Raw genomic sequence first — 23891 nt, forward strand, 5'->3', positions numbered from 1 at the left:
AGAGGGTTTCAGGGGTCAGGCTACAATTATCCTCTTTACGCTAATGAGAGAAGCTGTCCCTCCTTGTCACAGTCTTCATCTTCCTCCCGCTCTCTCCTTTGTCTTCCTGTGTGACTCGCATTACTATGTGCCTCATCTGTTTCAATTTGTATGTGCCGTCCTTTTTGTAATGGCTAACGTCATCACCATTTGGAGAAGGCAGCAATAATAATATAGTCATTCAGACATGACAACATGATGTGATTCTTTTATGGCAACGGTCTGTTTTTGCTGCCAGAAACATGAATCGACTACTTTCCAGACTTCATATCCACCGCAAAGCCTTATTTCACAGTGAAGGATTTTTTATTGGCTTCAAATGTTGATGATGGGGTAAAAAGCTCATTCTGATCCTCATGTGCCCACATGGCCAACAAGTGGCCTGAAGTAGGGGGTCCGAAATGGTCATTTTGGCCCGTAGCCATATTTGGAGCCCTAATGTACCCCCACCAAAGGCCTGAGTGCCTTGAAACTCTCTAAATACATAGGAGAGCCCCCAAATACTGTTGAATACCCCAAAACATTTATAAGTTATAAGTCATAAGAAAAAAAACACTTTTAAAGGGTTAATATCATTAAAAATAGTACAAATGTGCAAAATGCAGATTCTGATAGACAGTGCCAGAATACGTAGATATAGCAATTTACAGGTCTGTACATTACCTACCTTAAAACAAAAAGATATGAGCCTCCAAATATGGTCCAAAATTTAGTGTGCAATTCCCAGATCTCAAAAATGGGCATGTCACTCAAACTTTGAAGAGCCATAACTCGAAAACTGTGAGCTTGGAGACACAAACTTCAGATTCTTCCTTTTAACATCATGAGGTACGAATGCAAAAAAAATCGGGCAAATTGTTGAAGAGGTGTCACTGGGGAGAGTCAGTCAATTTGCGTGAATTGACATGGAATGACCCCATAGGCAACTATAGATCAATAGATTGATCGATCATGTGTCACCCTTCTGACTTCAATTTAATGAGTGTAAACTATTGACTTGTCGGTATCTGCAAAATCATGTTCGCAATCTAATGTGATCAAACAAGGTAATTATCACAAAAACAGCTTTGAAAACTAGCCGTGGCAATGGCCTTTGAAATGGTGTGTTGATGCTGACAGATTGTGTTAATGTAGCTGAAATGAAAGAAAGTGAGGACAATGGCACTGATTAAGATGTCACAATATATCATAGAAATCTCTAGCCAGAAGTCGCTGGATTTGTCGCTTGTCACGTTCTTGATAAAAGGAAATCACGAAAGGGCAAAAAAGTGGTGTGTATTGCAGCTAGACAGTTGGTGGCTAGCTAATAGTGGCCAACACAACAAGATAATGGTAGTAAATGAAACAAACTAAATAAAATCTGAAAGTCTTGCCTAATTGTTCTTTGTCAATAAATGTCCAGGAAATGGCAAATCTAAAAAACACTGTATATACCGTAAATCAATTAGGTTGTAAAATTTGAAAAGCTGTGTTGCCTTTTAACTAATTCACTGCCATTGACGGCTATAGACGTCAAAAATTCATTTGAACTATTTCTATTAGTTTTAAATTTTTTCCCACTTTTGTTAAAAAAAAAAATAAACTCGATTTTTTTGTATTAGAACAGATATAAAAGATTTGATTGATTGTATTTATTTGTTATTTAATACATTTTTGATTAGTTGTAATAATTTTTTTCTTAAAAAAAACAGTAAAAATAAAAAAAATATTTTTATTTTATTTTAATCGGGAGTTAACTAGTGAAGTCATGCGATTAATTCCGTTTAAAAATTGTAGTCGCCCAACGCCCCTAATTTTTAATATTTTTTTCTTTAAAAAAATAATTTAAAAAATAATTAAAAATTTAAGAAAGAAACGATTATTAAAAATTAGGGGCATCAGGTAATTAAAATTTGTAATCGTAATTAATCGCATGACTTCACTAGTTAACTCACAAATTTTATATCTGTTCTAAATGTACAAAAAAAATCTAGGTTTTCATACTCTTGTTGACAAAAAATGGGGAAAAATATATTAAACTAATAAAAATAGTTCAAATGAATTTTTCACATCTATAGCTGTCAATGGCAGTGAATGAGTTAACAGCTTATGAAAGTACTGAATGATCCCAGACAGACTCTCTTTTCAGGTCTCCGAAAGTGGAAGTGCAAATACTGATGTCTGGCCAGTCTAACAGTAAATCATCTCGATTGTTTGTCAAAGAAACGTTCTCATAGTTGTGTAACTCAACAGGCGCAGAGGTTGTAATGCATCCTTCCACTCGTTTCTGGCAGCCGACCATCCGGCGGCTTTACTTCTGTCAAATCTCATTAGCACAGTCGGCACGCATTTTTCACAGCTACAGTGATAGCGCTCTGGTAACTACCTGCCCATCATCGCCAGAAACATACCGCAGCTGTGGAGCGTAGTCGATGATTTAACAGCTCAAGTGTCACACATTTCCTCAGGAGAGTTCCAGCGAAAGTGCATATTGGAAAACAGGTGGACAGAAACGAGCTCATGCTATTACCTTCCGTTTGATGCATCAAAAATGAAATTGGTGAGAATTTTGAAGTTGGGAGAGATGGGCCCCAAAAATTAATACCGTAGAAAGCATTTTACAACGGTGGAAATTGAGGTTGTGGTGTCAGAAGTGGACAACCTAGCTAACATTAGCTTAACGTGTTCCCGTAGCTAAATGAGCTGAATTAGCTAATAACTGAAGAGCTCTTGTTCATGTTTTTAACAGATTTAGGCAGAAGTTGGCAGTTTCTAGGCTACAAGACACAATGCTGTCACCTCCATGTTGCTTTTGTTCCTGTTTTTAACAACCGGTAAAAATCTCCACCAAAGTTGACTTTACCACTCTCTAGCTTTTTATTTATTACATTGCGTGTTCATCTGTGGAGGTTGAAAAAAGAAGAAGTAATGAGCCTATTTTGTAAAGTAAAGAAATGGAAAGTACAGATCTGAGTATTCAAAAGAAGGAAGTAAAAATAAATAAATAAAATAAAAGTACAGCAGCTGAAAAATCAACTTCATTTCCCACCGCTGCTTACCTTATTGCCACTAATGAGATAAGGAGGGGGTGATCAGATGTACAGTACAGTTGAGCTTTAATGGCTTTGCATAACTCAGGAGACGTGCTACATTATGCATTTGTACGTTATCCTCTCGGGACAGAAGGTGCAAATGAGGTGTGAAAGCCGCAGGTGAAGATTGCAAGCCATAAAAATAGGAAGCTTAACATTTGTCTCTCTTTTTTTGGGAGCGCATTGAAGATTAACATTAGTGATCCTGTCTGAAAAGTGGACACAAAAAGTGAGGACACTTCCAGGGAACAAACATATTGTTCGCCTCGCGATACTTGATTTAGGAGCATTTTATTCCACAAACATCCGACGGCTGAGCGGGATTTGATGAAATAGGATTAGCGGCAGTTTTTCCAGATGTGCGAGGCCAAATGTGACGTGATAATCTGGCCACAAGTTTATTTGGAGCTCTCTCACTAAACCCAAAATGAAAAATTTGGATGTTATAAATCACTGTAGGGGAACAGGACTGGCATGGCATTGACCCATGAGCTGTTCTCAATTACAACAAACCTGTGAATTATGAGAATGATGTAGTACTTAATGTTGCTTGAAAGTTTTGGCTTGGCTTTGTCTGCGAGGATTTTTCTATTGCGATAATACAGGAAATGTAATAAATAGGTGGCAAATTCTCTGCTAGGCTGAAGTCTTTAACTCTCACTTTCTGAAAGAATCACTTCATGGAGTTGTTAGTCAAGGATGACGTATTTGGTTTAAACCAGAAGAGAAGTAATGAGGATGAAATAATAGCGCAGGTTCTGCAAAGTAAATGACTCAAAGTATTAGTGACATAACACATGCTCCTACAGGGACACGCAAGAACTATTTTTAATTGCTGATGCGAGTTCTTGGAACTGTCGAGTTGTCCGTGTGGAATTTTTGGGCAGGCTCCACTGATTTGCAATATCCCATGATGTGGAGGGAGCGTTTGTTTTGTGTTGCATTTGTGTGAGAGAGAAATCGGGGTGGGCGGGGGCAGCATTAAGAAACAATACACAATGATTTCTAAATTGTGAAGGTTGCAGGTGAGATTCGATTGTGTTGGGTCCAAAGCGAGATCACTAAATGGTGGTCACGTGACTAAGGTCGACCTTCAAAATGATGTCAACTGTGGAATGCCGTAGTTGCGTCTGTCCAGTGTCCATTGACCATCTTAATGGCAGGATGTAGAGGCGGTCGCAAAGAGCATCAGTGCGGTCAAGTTTTGCAAACATTCGGGAGGCTAATTGCAGCCTTTCCGTTCACAGTTAAAACACATGAAAACCTCATTTATGTGCACTGCTGGGGCGACGTGGCTTCAGGTTATATTTAAGATAGTTATTACTATTAACTCTTAAAATTGATGGGATTGTTTAGATTTTTTTTAAAGGGATTTTTTTTTAAGCTATGCTAACTGCTAACCGCTGTGCTATTACGTGAAGAGGAGAGGCTACCTCATGAAGCTCTATATAAAGGAAGATCTTGAATTGAATTCAAGGATGATGTTTTTCATAATATCAGGCAAAAAGGAGAAAGGCAACATGCAACTTCAAATATAAAAAACAACAACAACTATGACATACTGATTTTGTCGCTCTACTATGGAACTACCGACATAGTAAGCTACATCTAGACAACGCTACATAGACACTGCCTTGAGTGGGTTAGCCGCCATGTTTGATGTGGCAGCGCCGTCAGTAAACTAACACGAGTGAACTGAACTTCCCACACACTCAGTCTTGGTGTAAATGTGAGTGTGAATGGTTGTCTGCCTTTATATCTTCCCTATGATCGACTGACAAATGGTCAGGGTGTAGTCCAGTATCTTGTCTAGTTAGCAGGGAAACGCTGCATCTCCAGTTGACTCGGAAAAGGATAAGCGGTTTTATAAAACAACCTTGAGCCTTCACACATACATTTATAGCATACAGGTAATGTTTTAACAGTCATGAAGTGGGAAAATAAGTATTATATTCAAACATTATTTTCTATCCTTACATTTAGGGTTGCGGGAAGTTAGAGGCTATGTCAGCTTACTTGGCTGACAGGTCTAGTCATACGTGTATCATAGGGCACATATGGACAAACAACCACGACTGGCGAGAGGAGAAAATTTACAACTTTACACATTCGATTGTCATAATTGAAAAATCAAAGGACCATCGGTATTCCGGTGATCTCGGAGTTTGTGTCTGATTCTGTATCTAACACCAACTAGACCAAAGACGAGCTTAACATATAAATCATTTTCTCCCTCATTTGCAACGTTTGTGCCCAAGACATTTTTCTTCACTAGCCAACAAAACCCCGCATTGACACTTTTGTCATATGCAGACCTTCAGTCTAGGATTTATGAACTTATGCGAGCTTGCCTTCATTTGCAACACAAGGAGTCTGCTTAGAATAATGTATGAATGTCATCTTGTCTTGTTAAACAGACCAACTTGCCAGCACATCATAACTTAATGAATCTTGTAATTGATTTGTGCAAGATGAGCAGATTGTTGTCATTAGCGTCTTCAAAAGGCGAGTGTAGGTCCAATTCTGTCATTACTGTGTGTGTTTGTGCGTGTGTGTGTAACTTATAACGAGAAATGTGGCAGTCCCACCCCCGTACGTGTAAATCCTAAAAAAAAAAAATCTGCATTTTTTTAACGTTTTAACCATATTGTAACATATCGAAACACACAAACTTGTTTAAAAAAAAACAAAGAAAAAAAAAAACAAATAATTCTTTAGGACCGTTTTCACAGATATACAACCCACTCACCCACCATGCTGCAAACAAGAATACTGTAGCAGCTATTTAAACTTGAGCACATTATTACTCAGTGCATCTTATTCTCCTTAATCGTCAACATGGCCTGCATTATATGAACTCTCCATGAGCCGTTTGAAAGGTTATTGGCAACATGTTGGAAGTCATCATGCGAGCACTGATAACATCCAATTTATTAAATAATGATTTGTCAGCAGTGTTGGTAAAATGCTTCGCCCCCCCCCCCCACCCCGTTGCGTTCATTAACCAAGGCGCACAGCCAAAACTTCCTTCGCATCCCATCGGCGGCTCTTGTCAGACAAAAAAACGATGTTGTGCAGGCATTGTCATTAGCATGTGCGGTCTGGGTTCCCATGCGCAGACACACACTTTGTGTTGATTTATGTGTCTTTACTCAGCGGACAGTGGCTTCACACTGTGGTAACGAGAGATCCGGCCTGACATCCGTCCATACCAGATCTCATTATGTCAATGCTGCGAGACCAGCGCGTGCGTGTGTATTTGCTTGGAGCAAATGCATTTGGAAGCTTTTGTTCATGCGGGAGAATTCTGTCTTAGCTGGGCTTAGAAAGGCAAACAGCTGCTTCTCCGCTCATTTATGCAACCGAGTCAGTCAGCCTGGTAATGAAGCCTTTGACATTTTGATTATGTACAGCCATCATTATATTACTGACAAAGATTCACTGTCACAAGATGCCGATGTCAAAGCCTCAGCCAGCAGCTTATTTAGCATCCCATATGCGCTATAGCTAATCCCATAAAACATTAAGTCACCATTAATAGTCACATAATTATCTATCCATTTTCTATAGTCCACATACAGTAAGTGTCATGGGTGAGCTGGAGCCTATCCCAGCGTATAGAGAAACCATTAACATTCAAATTCACAGCCATGGGCCTTCAATTAACCTGCCATGCACGCTTTTGGAACGTGGCAGGAAATGGCATGATTATTTTAGTATAATTAATGCACACAACCTAACCTCTGGAACAATTTAAAAACCTCAAATGTTGCAGAGTGATTGTTGCTATTTAAATTGGGAAAACTGTTTGGAAATATCGAGGTTCACTGTGAGCCCTTTTCGCACTGCACTCACTCAGTGTGAAGTAGTTATGCAGCAACGCGAAACTACCGGTTTCCAGCGTGCCCATATTTAGAAGTAATGAGAAGGCAGCCTACCAGGAAGTAAAAATACAGATTTTTACCGCTGTTAGAACGCACCTTGGACAAGATGCCTTGCCTTTATTCGTTTTAAGAAGGAGCAGGGGAAAACATCCACTGCAGTCTTAAAACATGACTCATGATCAACAAAACATAAGCTATATCGGACAAAAATACTGTTAAAAAGATACAAGATCATCTTTGATGAAAACAAAATTAAAAGCTTAACTTAAAAAAATGTTTATGCGAATAAATCATGTGGTTTTGAGCTCATTTTTATTCATACATACCAGGGGGGAAACAACACTAGTGGAGAAAAAGCTAAATCAGGTTAGCATGTTAAGTACATGTAGGATATGGTGTGGTGTGTTGATTGCACATAAGTAGCAATCGCCTCATCAGCTTGCACCCCCCTCCACTCGTTTCAGGTGCAAAATCCCTGCTAAGTGGATCCTAACCCATCAGGAGTACAAACAAATGGGATCAGGTTCTCCATGGTACCTCAACCCCCAGTAAAGTGTCCTGCTCCTACATTAGACAGACAGCGTTCCATTATTTGCAGCCGACATAATGGAGCTTGTCCATCAGTGCCCCCCTCCCTACATTATCCACTCATTAGTTCTCACAGTCACATGTTTTGGCGTGTGCTTGTTTATTCTTTGACAGACGGTGTTAATGTTGTGGGGAGCTCAGGTTAAAAATGGCCGCCTCCATTACGTTAAATCACATGATATTGCTAGGCTTGCAACCGCATATGTGCACATTAGGACTTGATATATGATTAGCTCATCAGCAAGCGCTGCATGAGCCTGATAACGATCCTGTTGATTGGAATCAGCTGCGTTAGAGCAGGGAAACATCCAAAACCTGTAGGACTCCGCCCCTCGAGGACCGAGTTTGCCCTCTACTGGTCTAGTCTACTATGATTATTATCACTATTACTATTATTACTTTTGATCAAATCTGCCTCTGATTGTGTGTAACTTCACTCCAAATTATTTCATTTTCCATAGGATATAGTATACCATCAATGACACCTCAAAGTAATAAGAAAACACTGGTGATAGGAAAATAACCCAAGTATTGATTGTTGCCCAAAATATAGGCAAACTAATAGATAAAGCATATGGCATCCATTGGTACATGTCCGGGCACACGTTGCAAATCTGCAAGAATGAAATACAGCTGCCCCTGGGGTAAAACCTAGAGGAGATCAAACCTACAAATTGGCATATACTTTATCTCTATATTCTCCTGAGTCATCTTATGCAGTATTGGTTTCAAAATAAATTAGATTGGTAGTGATACGTACATGAAATTGATGCCTAGAAAATCAAGAAGGCAGATCTTTTGAAAGTGAGAGGGCTCGCCATCGAGTGAGCTACTCTGGGAAACTGTTGGTTGCTAATGCACAACAAAGGTCTGCAGTGGTACTTTTGAGTAAAAAAAATTATGAATGTGGAATAATTAGGGGATAAGCAAGTAGTTGTTTCAAATATGCAACGCCTGCCTGGAGAGGCTTAAAACACTGCCAATAAGTTGAAACTGGGGAAAAAAGAGAAGAGAAACTGAAAACCTGTGACACTCGGGGGGAAAAAAGAGTGAAAAAATCTGCAGATTGGCATTGAAAAAGACATCATAATACAAAAAAAAATATGCTTAAAGAAAATAGTGTTTTTTTTTTATGTCTGTATTTTATTTTTCAATACAACCTTTTACAATGCCAATACTTGTTTCAATGTCAATGCAGCTTTTTCCACAATGACAATATATATATATATATATATACTTATTAAAATTTTTGGGCTGGCATTTGCATCCAAATGTATTGGGTATAAGCTTCACATTGCAAGATAAGACCCAAAACACTGCCAGCAATACAAAGCACTTCCTCAGTGGGAAAGAGTGGAAGGTCTTAGGGTGGCCAAGTCAATCGCAGGACCTTAACTCAATACAGCATGCATTTTACCTACTGAGGAGAATGCTGAAGGGAGTAACGTAGTAAGTGGCGACAAAGAAGAACAAAATAATTCTTCTTGTTTGGGCTGGATTGGATTTAAATGACAGCCGTATGGTGATGGCTAGAGGGCCTTTGTTGTCATGGTTTCAGGAATGGTGTAGGAACAATTATGTCTATCTCGATATTTGGCTGTAGAACGCAACGGAAGAGTCTTTCAGTCTCCCAGGGGAGTCTTTGGTGCCCCTGATCACTCAACCTATGATGGCGCTTGCTGTTTGGATAAACAACTTCACAGCACATCAATATCTGTAAACCACAACTTGAGAGTTGCCATGCAAACATGCAGGTGTTTTTGCACACAACTTTTCAAAGTGCTTCATCTTGGAGTCTTTTATAATATTGCGAAAAATATGCGCGCAGGGGTCCAAGCGTGTCACCAGCTGCCACACGGATGAGGAGATACAAGTGCCAGTTAATTATATTTCATGTGTTTATGTAAAACACTCGTCGGTTGCACCAGAATCACAAATTTGGCAACAAGTGTTTCCTAAACAGCAGCGTGTTATTCAACACATGAGCCAGTGAGGAGATGTCAATTTGCACATATTTCAGGAGGATGCGCACTCAAATCTTTGCATATAAACTAATTATTTTGCTCACTCATTTGCTTGTCTTTCTCCCAAGTTCTATTATTACATGAAAAGGAAACAAGACCCTGTAATGTAATAAAATGGCGTTTTCACAGAGAACTTATATCTATGGTGGTTGTTAATGATGTGAAATATTCATAGATGCCATGAAAAGTTTCACAAAGGATTTAAGTAGTTATTCAATATAGTGTGCTGCAGTATACTAGCGCATGAATACAAATGTAACTTAACTCATGCACTGCCAGCCTAATTAAAATGGATTTTTGACATCAATGGCCGTCAATGGCACTGAATGAGTTAAAGGTTTAAGAACACCGCATTTGACACAACTGTAGTTTTTCTGACATATAATTTGGGAGCGTCTGATTGTGTGTGTCGCATAAAAAGTGCCTCAAAGTGAAAGTCTCCGTGTGCACTCAATCTGAGTGCATTCTTAAAGGGGAAATCAACCTTAAACATTTCTTGACAATAATTAACTGATTTATATTACATTTGTGGAATATGACTTGTGCAGCAAAATCCAGCCCTTTTTGTCCATCTCAGGGGGCGGCCATTTTGCCACTTGCTATTGACTGAAGATGACATCACAGTTGCTCAAGGCTGAGGCAGCGACCAATTACGGCTCACCTGTTTTCTGAAGCTGAGCTGTGTTTGGTTGTTACCTGAGACCTGAGCAACTGTGATGTCATTTTCACTCGTGGCAAAATGGCCGCCTTCTGGTATTGATAAAAACTGCAGAATTTTGCTGCTTAACTCATATTCCACTAACACAATATTAATTAGAATGACGTGTTTAGACTAGCTTTGTGGGTGTTGACTTCCCCTTTAACTCATTTTCTCCCCAAAACGTATAAATATGTTCTATTTTAAATGTTTTAAATGCCCCAAAGACATATGTATGCATTTAAAAAAAAAAAAGTTTTTTTTAATACTAGAGCAGGTGTGGCCAAGTTCGGTCCTCGAGAGCCACTATTCAGCCTGTTTTCCATCTCTCCACTAACACACCTGATTCATAATCCGGATCGTTATCAGGCTTCTGCAAAGCTTTCTGATGAACTGATCATTAGATTCAGCTGCGCCGTAGGAGGGACACATGGAAAACAGGCTGGTAAGTGGCTCTCGAGGACCGAACTTGGCCACACCTGTGCCTTAGCATACAGAAGGCTTTGATGCAGCCATTCAACTGTAAAGAACAGTTGAAGAAATGGTAGTTATTTCATAAACGGCCAGCAGGTGGCATCAGAGCAAAAAATATCAACCAGGGCCATGTTGAAAAAAAACCCTCAATTACTCATGATTCTAAATAGATTTGTGAATAATGATGAAACATAGCTATATTTTAATGCTAATTGCTGCAAAACGGAAACAGATAGAAATATGCCTTTTTTCCTAATGAATGAAGAGACTTTAATCTTTCTTTTGGTAGCTCTGCTGTTTTATAGCAATAGAACACAATATTCTGTGGGCCCTTCAAAATCTGTCAAAACCCAGTAAAACAGCCGGGAGTGAAGGGGATTGCTTCAGTGAAAATGGCTGGGAGTGAATGAGTTAAAAGTAACCAACATGCTGCTTACAAACGCTTGATGCTGAAGCGTGCTAGCCCAGTGACAAGCATGTAAGCATTTACTCTCTTCATCCAGGCACAGATGGTGCTGTTTTGCTTCGAAAGAGTCGAGATTGTGACAAGACTGCCCGTCTAGTCATGTTTGTTAGCTGGCATCAGGAAAGAGAGAAAGAAGGAGGCGGTCAACATTGACAGATGCTTATAATTATGCCGATTGGGAAGTGCCTTGTTGTCAGGGCCACCACCGTCTTTTTGAATAGTTTGCTGTCAGGGTGTTGGAAAAGATGCCAGCATGGCCTTACGCTGATCACCTTGGCCAAACAAGAGTGGATAATGAGCTCCACTGCATCTCAAAGCGACATGGCGGACAATCTAAATAAAGAACGACTGTCAGCGTGTGAGCTTTTTCCTCAGTCAAACACTTTTATTGTGCTGAAGTTGAGCGGGTGACAGATTGTGACATTCACCAGCCAATTTGCTCTCATTGCTGCCAAAGTGGCTTCAAGGTAGAAAATCGCATGACCCCATTCAGGTTGGATGTTTGCCAAGGTCAAGTACTGTACGTCTGCGTTAATAACTGTCAGTGTGACAGTATGCGGCACGGCAATGGTGAAGTATTGTTTTTTTTCTCGAAAACATATACGTTGGTTGTATATAGATGTCAGAAAGAAGGGCTCTTTTCCATATCATTATCTGTAACCGGCATCCAAAAGAAGCATTATTGGTCCTTGCCATTTCAGGCAAAGTCAACATCTCATTTTTGTGCAAGTAGAAATTTTGAGTTTTTTAACATTTAGTATTTGAAACAATCACCAGAACAGTGAGAGGATGTGTGTAGAAGTGAGTTTTTCCTTTTCTGCACATCTACTTCCCAGATGAGTTAAACACAATGAATAAATGGAGAGTGCATCACGCCGTCAGTATTGCAGTTTGAAAAAAAAGGGGCAGCGGCTCTGCCCGCAAGATTGAAACAGCTGAAGACTTCTGTTTGGTTATTGTTACACACGCACTTTGGCTTGACTCGCTGCATACAAAATATTTCCAACATCAGAAAGGTTTTTGAGGAGACGCATTGTAGTCAAGACCACACCAACCTAGACTAAAAAGTATGTAAGTAAGACAAGACCAAGACTATTTCAAAGGGAAAAAAATCACAACAACAAAAACAGCCAATAATGACCAATGTTTTTTTTCATTAAATATTTTATTAATATAAAAAATTTCAACAAAAACTAATTCTGCTATGTTATTGAAATAGTACACTGAAACATGGGGACATACAAAATCCACACAAAATAAATTTGTGATTTTCACGTGTTTTTGAGATCCACAAACATTTCCTTGATTTTCACACGTGTTTTTCAGATCCACAAGTATATCCGTGATTTTCACGTCTGTTTTGATTTTGTGCGTGCATTTTCCATGACTTTTGCCTGCGAGTTGTCAAAAGTGCGTTTGTGGATCGTTGCGCACGCGCATTTATTTTTGAGACAAACATCACGCTGTTTTGAGATATTCACACACACACACGTGTCTAAGGCCCGTTCCTCCGCCGTCCACAGGGAGGCAATAATAATAATAATAATAATGCATCAGATTTATATAGCCCTTTTCTAGACACTCAAAGACGCTTTACAATGGAATGGATACATTATTCATGCACTGCGGTAGCGGTAAGCTACTAAAATAGTCCCTGGGGCAGGCTGACGGAAGCGTGGCTGCCAGTGTGCGCCTACGGTCCCTCTGACCACCACCAAACATTCGCACCTTCCATACACCAGTGTGAGTAGCACTGGTTGCTACTCCATTGTGTTGCTCTCTCCAGTGAACGGGAATGTTTCTCGTTTGAAATTGGACATTGAAAAACAAAAAAATCGAGTTTTTATTGGACCTTCCATTATGTGTTTATTTTTGCACAAGTCGGGAAACAAAATGCGACCGTAGTTTGTTTGAGCTTGTTTTGCCTTCGCTCGAAAGACACTCTTCTTCTGCTGTAAAATTTTCTTCTTCTACGCTACTAAAGCAGCAGCGGCCCACTGATCTGTATATATATATATATATAAGTGGACGGTTTGTGCTGCTTTAAAGACCCCCTTTTTATTTATCGCTCAGTTCCTTAGAACCCAATGTTCAATTTAGCAGATGCATCTTTTGTTGAATTACAGTTTATAATTCTTTAATAAAAAAAAATATAAAAGTTTCCTCCTGTAAACATCATTAAGGATATGAATTATACATGTATTCAAGTGTCTGAAGTCCTTTTGTGTATGTTTAAGGAATTTAAAACATAATCATAAATCATGCTGTTTCTACTAAGCACTATGGCGGCTTCAAAAGTCTTGGCCTATCGACTATCCAGTAATATATACAGATCCGTGCAGCAACCAAAGATGAACGAGCCGTTTCTCGTTTAAAATTGCAAATTAAAACGCGGAATCGAGCCGTTAACTGATCCTCTATCATGTGTTAATTTTACACAAGTCGGGAAACAAAATGCGTTCTTGATCAAAAATCCCGAGTTCACCCAGTCCGAGACCGAGACAAGACCAGGCAAAAATGCCTTTGATTCTGAGACCCTTAAAAAGTGGCCTTGAGACCGGTTTCAAGACCAAAAACGATCTTGAGAACTACATTAGAACTATCCGTCTATCCATTGGAAAATAATTGATATATATAAAGTAATACAATTAATTATGGTAAATTGATTAGTGATTTACTTTAATGACCTCATTGGGTGGCACTAACATGAGTTTTCCCATCATATTTAAAAAACAAATGATTGACATTTGACTTGGTGAACAGAGCCTGCAGTGTTGAAACAGACAAGTATCGATATATAATTCAATCTCAGTCAGTATACAAGGTTGCAAACAGAAAATGAAAAATTCATGCCATCCCTCCAGATGCACTCCAATGGAATTCTTGGACTATTTGTCCAAAAAGTTCACAAATGAAAAAGTGAAATGCCAAGGATCAGAACCCAAGCTATGTGGGGTGACCATCTGCCTCGGGCGGTTGGTTTCAGATGGACTGACAGAATGAACCGTATCAACAGTAATCATGATGGCAGCAACGACAACTGCGATACTGGTCTGCTACCAACATCACCGTCCAACAAACAGATACATGTGAGGGTGCACCTCCAGCAGCAGAGAGCATCTGCAATTAGGGAGGAGATAAAATGTAATTGCCTGACGCCCCTAATTTTGAATAATCTTTTCTCTTCTCTTTTATTAATCGCCTTAGGCGATTCATTTTTTTTAATTGTAATTAGTTGCATGACTTCAATAGTTAACTCACGATTAATCACAAATTTGATATCTGTTCTAAATGTACAATATTTTTTTTTCTAGGTTTTCATACTCTTGTTAACAAAAGTGGGAAACAATTTGAAACTAATAGAAATAGTTTAAATTAATTTTTGACGTCTATAGCCGTCAATGGCAGTGAATGAGTTAATGGCAAGCTATTGAACCCTTAACTCATTCACTACCATAAATTCATTTTTAAAAAAGATTATAAAAAAATTGGGGCAAGAGGCGATTACATTTTTTAATTGTAATTAATCGCATGACTTCACTAGTTAACTCACGATTAATCACAAATTTTATATCGGTTATAAATGTACAATAAAAAATTATAGGTTTTCATACTCTTGTTAACAAAAGTGGGGAAAAAATGTTAAACGAATAGAAATAGTTCAAATGAATTTTTGACGTCAATGGCAGTGAACGAATTAAAAAAAGAAGAAGAAAAGATAAAAAATTTGGGGCGTCAGGCGATTAAAGTTTTTAATCGTAATTAATCGCATTACTTCACTAGTTAACTCACGATTAATCACAAATTTTATATCGGTTATAAATGTTCAATAAAAAATTATAGGTTTTCATACTCTTGTTAACAAAAGTGGGGAAAAAATGTTAAACGAATAGAAATAGTTCAAATGAATTTTTGACGTCAATGGCAGTGAATGAATTAAAAAAAGAAGAAGAAAAGATAAAAAATTTGGGGCGTCAGGCGATTAAAGTTTTTAATCGTAATTAATCGCATTACTTCACTAGTTAACTCACGATTAATCACAAATTTCATATCTGTTCTAAATGTACAATAAAAAAAAATCGAGGTTTTCATACTCTTGTTAACAAAAGTGGAAAAAAATGTTAAACTAATAGAAATAGTTCAAAGGAATTTTGACGTTTATAGCCGTCAATGGCAGTGAGTGAGTTAAGGAACAATGATGCAACATCTGCGAAATTATGTTTTCTGGCTAATGTGAGAGAACTGTCCGGCTCGCGGGCTTGAAATCGCTGGTCGTCAAGGTCGAAGCCTCCGTGAAACATTTGATTGGTGTTGATAAATGAAGCAAAAATGCTTCATTGAACGTTGATGTCTCCAAACCACTCGAATCCAGACATTTGATAGGCTTGTTGTTTCCTGACATTGTAAAAGAAGAACTTTTTCGTGTTTATGACTTGAAATCGTTTACGCTTACGTAATCAACTTTTTAGGCTTCAACCATCAAAACCTCGAGGTTGAGGATCGTACTACAAGTCGCCTTTGGGCTTTTTTGTGTGCGTGCGAAATGCATTCAAAAACTGCCTCCGCTGAATTGAAACTCTTGTTTGTTTTTTCAAAGACACGCAAAATCTGTCGGTGATGTGTGTGTCGCTGTCTGTGATGAAAAAAGATTTCTACCCGGGCTTTCATGAAAGCGCAAATGGAAATCATGCTGTTCTAAGGGCTTATTTGTTGGAAATAATCCATCAGCAAGACAACAACACGAGCACAGCTGTAATGCGACTGTCTAAAAGCAATGACGCACACAAAATAATGGTTCAAAAGTTCCTCCGCTCTCTCGCTATCTGTTTCCAGGTGACGGTAACCGAGCATTGAGGTGTCTGCCACATGTAAGAGAGAAACTAGCGAGGTCGTATTTTGTTCCAAAAGGCCAGGGGTCAAACATGGAAGGCGGTCAGCGTTGTGCGAGAATGACAGTAAATATAATTATGTGTCATTTTCTGCCTCTGAAAGCAGCCTTGTTCATGTAAATACTCTAAAAGTGAGAAGTGCCAAACAGCGCCCGCGGAAATGTGACAGCAAATGTCACATGCGCTGATGGATGATGTGGCTCGGGAGTTTTCACCTTTGACTTCCTGCAGTTGCACGACACTCTATCTTGTCTTTTATTCCAGCCAAATTGTGCTCAAACTTTATATTCTATGACACTGACTAAATTGTGATGCAAATGCGTTCGATGATTGCTCTGTTTGCTACGTTGTCTTGCCCACTGTGCAAAGGAGAAAATTGCACATTTAACATTATTGCTGGCCATTTTCCCCAGCAGATTGTGAATTTTCTGATTGATGCCCTCGCCGGGAAAGGCGGCTCGCTTTGGAGATGATGCTTTTTAGAACACGGGTTTGATTCATAGCTTTTATTTTCTAAACAGTAAAACTCTTCCTGAGGACGGATTCAAGGCCGCTACCACGTTTAGTTGTGATATGATGAGAGAGAGGCAAAACCTCATGAACATTTCATTTATTAAGCCAATTACAGTAGTCGTTTTATTTTTCCCCTAAAGAATGTGCTTTGATAAACATTCTCACTCTGAAATTGATCATTAAATTATTATTATCCTGACAGTCTGTCGAGCAAACCTTCATGTTGATGAGGAAGGAAACACTAGGCATGATGCGCTAGTGGTTAGCACGTCCGCCTCACAGTTGAAGAAGTTCTGGGTTTGGTTCTTAGCTGCAGCGATCTGGCCTGTGTCGAGTTTGCATGTTCTGCCAGTGTTTGTGTGGAGACTTCAACATCTGTGGACTGTTATATAATACCTGTATTTGATTTGTGAATGGTTGTTTTTAAGTTCTTACTACACAATATTTACCATAACATTTAAAAATATATATTTTATTTTATTTTTTAACTAAATCTAATATTGAAAATAGACCAGCTGGATCAGGATCGGATGATATTTCACATTTTATGAAAAATCTGTAATGTCTTAATTCATTAAATCAATGATGTCATTGAACGGCTCCACGAAATAAGACAATCCATGTCATATTTATTGTTTATCAGCATTTTTTAAGATTTGACTTCGATTATACGCAGCTTTTTGCTATTGGTGGGCCGGGCCAGTCCCTATTTCCCGGGAATAGGGGCTTTCAACTGTAGAGTAAATATTTTTTAACTCATTCACTGCCATTGACGGCTATAGACGTCAAAAATGCATTTCTATTAGTTTGACATTTTCTTCCACTTTTATTAACAATAATTTTTTTTATTGTATGTTTAGAACAAATATAAAATCTTGAATGAACTAGTGAAGTCATGCGATTAATTACGATGACAAATTTTAATCGCCTGACGCCCCTAATTTTTAATAATCTTTTCTTTTTTAAATCTTTTTTTTTTAAGAAGAAAAGATTAAAAATTAGGGGGGTCAGGTGATTACATTTTTTTATTGTAATTAATCGCATGATTTCACTAGTTAACTCATGATTGATAAAAAAAAAAAACTATATCTGTTCTAAATGTGTAATAATTTTTTTTCTAGGTTTTCATACTCTTGTTAACAAAAGTGGAAAAAAATGTTAAAACTAATAGAAATAGTTCAAATGAATTTTTGACGTCTATAGCCGTCAATGGCAGTGAAAGAGTTAAAAATGAAATAGATACATTTCTCGATCTTCTGATTGAATCAGCGATCGGTTATCATATTTTTCAAACTAAATGATATCTGATTGGTGATTGGCTGAAAAATCCTGAACGTGTAAAGCCTACGGTAACTACAACTAATAAAAATGAAACTAAAGCAAAACGTTTTTGGAAAAAACTAATAACAACTGACAAACTCACTCTGAAAAGTATTTAAAAACAACTTAAAAAATGTTGTTGTTTTTTTTTAAATATTCCAACCTTGGTCTGTATCAAATTAAGTCAGTCATTTTCTCAAATACTTACGTTCTGATTTATTATATTATTATTATTATTATTATTAACTGCAGGCTTTTCTTTCAATAACGGTCTGACAATGCTCTAATGTGTGCCCTAAAAGAAAACATGAAAGCTGATTCCTCTTAAAACAGGATGTTGCTTGCTGTCCCTGTCAACATGAACATCAATTTTCATGCTCCTTTCATCCATCCTCCTTCCTTTCATCTATTTATCCCTTCTCTCCATCCATTTCCCAACTCCCCACTTTACTCGAGATTCCATTTGTCCACGTTGCAGGATACAAACAGACTTCTGCTCTCTCCTGTCCTTCAGCGGGGGCAACCCCTCTTCATATACCTGTTTTGTCTTTTCACGTTTTTCCCCTCCCGTTCATATGTGTTTATAAATCAAATATGACAATGCACATTGACGCACGCTCTGTTGGAGCTTACATCTATTACTTTGTCATACAGCCAAAGTACACCAATAAAATCGATGGGGTAAGTTGAGAGTGGCTACCGTATTGAATATATTGTCCCTCACCGCTAATTTTGTGCGCTTTTTATGCTAGCAATATCAAATATCCAATTTTGCAGCTCATAGCCAACCTAACTGATGTAAATAAAATAAAAAATAATGCTACAGTATGTATTTTGCTCTTTACACAATCAGAATGAACCTTATGATAGAGTATATTAACATTCATCAGCAAAAAAAAAGTTATTTTGGACATAAATGTCTTACCACTTCTGCCATGTGGCTCTTCTCGTCTCAGATTTCATGTAATGGAGTCTTCATCTTAAAAAAATCTAGTCACATGCTGATTTTTTTTTAAATGGTTTCTTAGCAACAAGGGGTGCTTAACTTGCCCGTCTGCTAAACTCACTTCATGTCTTCCTTACTTTGCCCACCTGTGCTCGAAATGATCCAGGTGTGAAGGTAAGCATGGATGTTTATTTATGTGCCCAGCTGCAATGCTAATGAGGAAGCACTATAGAAAATGAATGGATGAGTGGATAAAATGATAACATATACACCAGCGCTAACCAGTTTGGAATGAGTTTATGGTAAATATTGACTTTTCATCACATATTACATCTTCATTTAGGAACTCAATTCTCATGAGAATATGCTGAGCCGAAATGTATACCAAGAGGATGTATGCCAGTAGTAGGAATTCTATTTCAATGTTTGGAATGAATTATTACCACAATTGTTGATATTATTGTTTCAAACAGCTTAAATTATTTACTATCATGCAATCTAATACAAATAAGTAGCAAAAACTTGAGGTCAGTATGTTTTCCTTATAATGATACACAGAGGAATAGTGGGTCAACTACAGTAAAAGGCAGGATATTAATTTCATAACATTTGTTTTGAACTGCCCAGAGAGGAAATTGATTTTTATTTTTTTTGGTGCCGTCGTCGCCTTCCCACAACCCCTCTGTTCCCGTCTCTCGTGTCAGCAAGCTAATCGTGCCGTAAAGTTGACTCAAGAGGAGAAGTTCAAATAGAATTAGCCCCGTTCTGCCTCATTTGGCGTTATCCCAATAATCCAAGCTTCAGTGACGCTTTGCACTTGCACAGATAGAGGTAACCATGGAGAAGCCTCTTTGTCCTTCAGTATGTCTCAGGGAAGACAGCTGCTTAATTTTATTTCTGTAAACAGACCTTTGCAGATCATTGAAATGTACTATAAAGCATTGTGTCAGTGGCTTATAGGAAATTTTCAAAGCTTCATTTGAATACTGTAAAGAAACAAAAACAGGCGCAATTATGAATTGTCAACAGTATCATTAACACTGAGTTGCTACTTCCTAGATAGTGACAAGTTATTGGGTAAATGACATACATGCTCATTGCTCACAGTAGTTTTATTATCATCATCATCTTGGCTCCTGGACTGATGAGGGCAATTTGATGTGTCAGGGGTGGACATCTTGACAATTACATTCAGTATTTGTGGCTGCTTGCTTCATTTGATGTGCTTCCGTGGGAGTACTGAAACGGACGCTTTTGCTAGTAAGTCACGCGGTGAAGCCTTGTTTATGGCTTGGGATATGTCCCAGACCCACCGACATCAGCTGAAAAACCACGCCTTAGGGCCTTTTTTTTTTGTTTGTTTGTTTTACCACTCCCAAATGTTTTGCCAAGCTATATAAGTGGTTATAGTATAGGGCTAGCTAACAGCTAACGTGAGAAGCTAATTTAGCCGTCTATATCGCGCACACGCAACATGGCAGTTTGCTCCAAAATTTTGGTTGGAATTATACATTTTATGGGGCATTTGAAATTCAAGTTTTAAATATTTAAACACAACATATATTCGTTCGTTTTGATTAAGGCAAGCTAGCTCACAGCAACACACACAACCCTGGAAAATGTAATGAATAGATTTTAGCCTTTATATTATTGTAACTTAAGTGCATAATACTTTTTCACACATAACTACATGTTTGAGTTGTTACGTATATTCATATGTTCAAAGCTGAATAGCTCTTTGAGGTGAGTTATTCAAACAAAAGGTACAATTTGAACACGAGAACTTGACTTAATGTGCTAAGTTTAAAAGTAGAAGCCTTGTAGCTACAAAGCCATATTAATGAGCCGCCACATATATAGTATATAGTATATATATATATATAGTACCTGAAAGTTACATTTTTTAAATATTATATGGCCTTTAGTAGAGTAAATAATACTTCTAAACACCTTATTATCCTACAAGATTTAAAAAAAAAAAAAAACTATTGAGGAACCTTCATCTGAACAAAGGTGGTGATTTTGCACTGCTGCTAATTGCCGGTGGAAAAGTCACCTGCGTGGCCACAACTCATACTGTTATATTGGAACAATTTATATTTATAAGTTATGGACAATTCATAACTTTGCTGCTTCATTTGATTAAACGTACATTAGTGTATGCAAAGAACTGCATACAAAACTGAAAAAAAGCATCATGGGTAATTTTCAACAAAGATTCTTATGTTAATGGCCTATTCAAAAAATATTTTTTTTTACTGTGAGATAATAAAGTTGCCAGTGTGCCAATATTCAGCATTTTGACAAATATCGGCATCAGCCTTTTTGAAAAATAATATGGCCAACAATAGATCAATTTAAAACAGTTAACTTTAAGGAACAATTCATTAAAATTTTCAGTTAACTTTATAAGAGATGCTGCTGACCCTGTGAACACATTTTTTGTTTTTGTTTGAAATTGAAACTAAGATAAGTAAAAATGTAATATTCCAGATATTTAAAAAAATTGAGAAACTTTATTTCATGTAGCTTTTTTTTATTTATTTTATTTTTATTTTTACTGTAGAAATAATATGGAGCATGGAGCTTTGTATTTAATTGTTTAAGACAAGCTAATGACCCTGGGAGCTAACTCAACTTTTTGCTAGAATTGTAAAACAAAAGATGTTTATTGACTAAGGTTTAAAAAAAAAACTCCAATATTTAGCAAATTTTAAAAGTTATTTGACAAACATATTCTTTAAAACATACGAGTTTGTGTAAAAAAAAGAAGAAGAAAAAGAGCTAATATTATATCGGCTCCAAATATCAGTTAACGGCCTCATTGACTACTAATAATTAATATTGGCCCTGAAAAAAACATTTCGGTCGATCTTTAGTGTTGACACTCAAACTTGTTCTCTGTTTGCAATGTACTTTGTGATCCAAACGAAGAAGGAGTAATCTATCTTTCCAAACATTGCCAACCTCTATTAACACAGTGTGGCCACTGTCACGGCCACACAGTGATTGGCAGCGTGTGCTTCTTTGCACCATTTATCTTATTGTGTTTACTTTGCTTAACATCACTCAGCTCTTGAGAAGCTTTAACACAGTTCCCATGGAGGCTTGCCAGCAAGGATGCTGACTGTTTAATGTGCTATTAGTCTGCGGGATGTGACTCTTGCAGCACATTCCAGCGTGCGTGTGAGTGTCTTTTCCACTTTGTAATTGGGCTTTTTCTTCCACCCTGCAGCTTCTCTGTCATACAAGTCGACAATTGTCTCAACACGTTTCTTTCATCTCTCCCAGGTTCAAGCTATTCATTTTCCCTGTGGTCCTTTCTTTCTCTCGGCAATTTCGCCGGACGACAGAAATTACAGCTGGCGTCACGGTGAAGATGCGTCACACTTTCAGTCTTTTTCCCGCTTTTGGCTTATTGTTCGAAACGTATTTTACCGCTTATGTTACCACCTTGGCTCTTAAAATATTGCCTGATTGTTTGGTGTACACCGATTTAATGTTTAGTGTTTAGCTCACACACGGCAGCACTAAATGAATGAGTCATCGGGCTGTGGGTTAAATGCGGCAATAACTTTTAAGGCCACAATTTTCTTTACGCAGATGAAGGCACGTTCTGTTTTGATGAGCCTAATGAAAGCAGTGTGCACATGTGAATATGAAGAGCCACTGAATTAACGGCAAAGCACACAATCCATCTGCTTGCACACACGCTGGAAGCATATCCTTAAACGTCCAAACAGATGGTGTAAAAAACAACAACAACAACAACAAAAAAAACAGTAGCGACTGATTTTTCATCATTGTATTTTGCTTTAATATAAATTGAATTTGGAGTTACGCGGTTTCACTTGAAATGACTTCGCCGGCATGCGGACGAGCATGTGGTGTGTGCCGTGTTTGAGGGTAGACAGGTTGGAGTGGTTGAACAGCTGCTTCGTAAACACATGCCAAGGACGCTTTATACTTTTGATACGTGAGTTACAAGAAGAGCTGTGTAATATGCTGCCTGCCAGATGTGAACATTGAGTGTCCGCATGGATGCGGCAGCAAATAAAATGTGTCTTCCAGATTCTATCTGGCACAAAATTAGCCTCTGGTTACGTTGTTTATAAATGCAAACATGACTTTTCAAGTGGAAGATTAGACAATATCTTTAAAGTATAATTTGAAGTTAAACCCATCAATTAATCACGGACAAGTTGGCAAATAGCCTGATTTTAAAATGTAATTGTTTTAATCTCCTCTTCATGAACAGCGAGTTGCTGAAATGCATCTCTGGAGGCAACCGCTGTTTAATTGTATCTGTTTTTCTCATTACTTCAAGGGAAAAGCGTACACTCTGCTGCTCGTTTCAAATAAGCCTGCAAAAAAAAGAGCAATAAATAATTAAAGCCAAAGAATAGTAAGCTGAATATCAATCTTCTCTTCAAATGCGCCTCTAAGAATGCATTAAATACAAGCTTTCATGTGGCGTCAAAGCAATCAAGAGGTGTTTATTGACAGGAGGTTGAGGAAAGTTGCCATTCAAACTCCCTCACAAGGGCGTCATTGTTATGGAAACCGTCTCACGTAAATAGAGCAAAAAGGTATGGAAATGCTCCTCCCCGCCAGTAGAAGCCTCTTTGTGCAAACACTTGATTCATCTGAATGTTAAAGCCTCTTTAGCCCTCCAAAATACCATTTTCAAACTGTGAGACGGATGCAGACAGATTGACTATGAAATCAGTGAGAAGCACAGCCGACGAAGATCCACTTATTATTTGTTGATAACATTTGAATCAATAAATCAAATTCAGTAAAAAAAAAGAGGAACTTCTCAGAGTCATCGAGAAAGAAGTTCCAACCTCAACCTTGCCTTTCAAAGGTTAACAACGCCGCAGACCAGTTGGACATGATCTCATGCAGGCGTCATCTCATGTGCTACATATTAGTATTAGAATCATGGAGGCTTCGTCATCTGCCACATTTACGCTCATT

The sequence above is a fragment of the Vanacampus margaritifer genome, chromosome 7 (genome assembly GCF_051991255.1).
Source record: "Vanacampus margaritifer isolate UIUO_Vmar chromosome 7, RoL_Vmar_1.0, whole genome shotgun sequence".
NCBI classification, from domain to species: Eukaryota; Metazoa; Chordata; class Actinopteri; order Syngnathiformes; family Syngnathidae; genus Vanacampus; species Vanacampus margaritifer.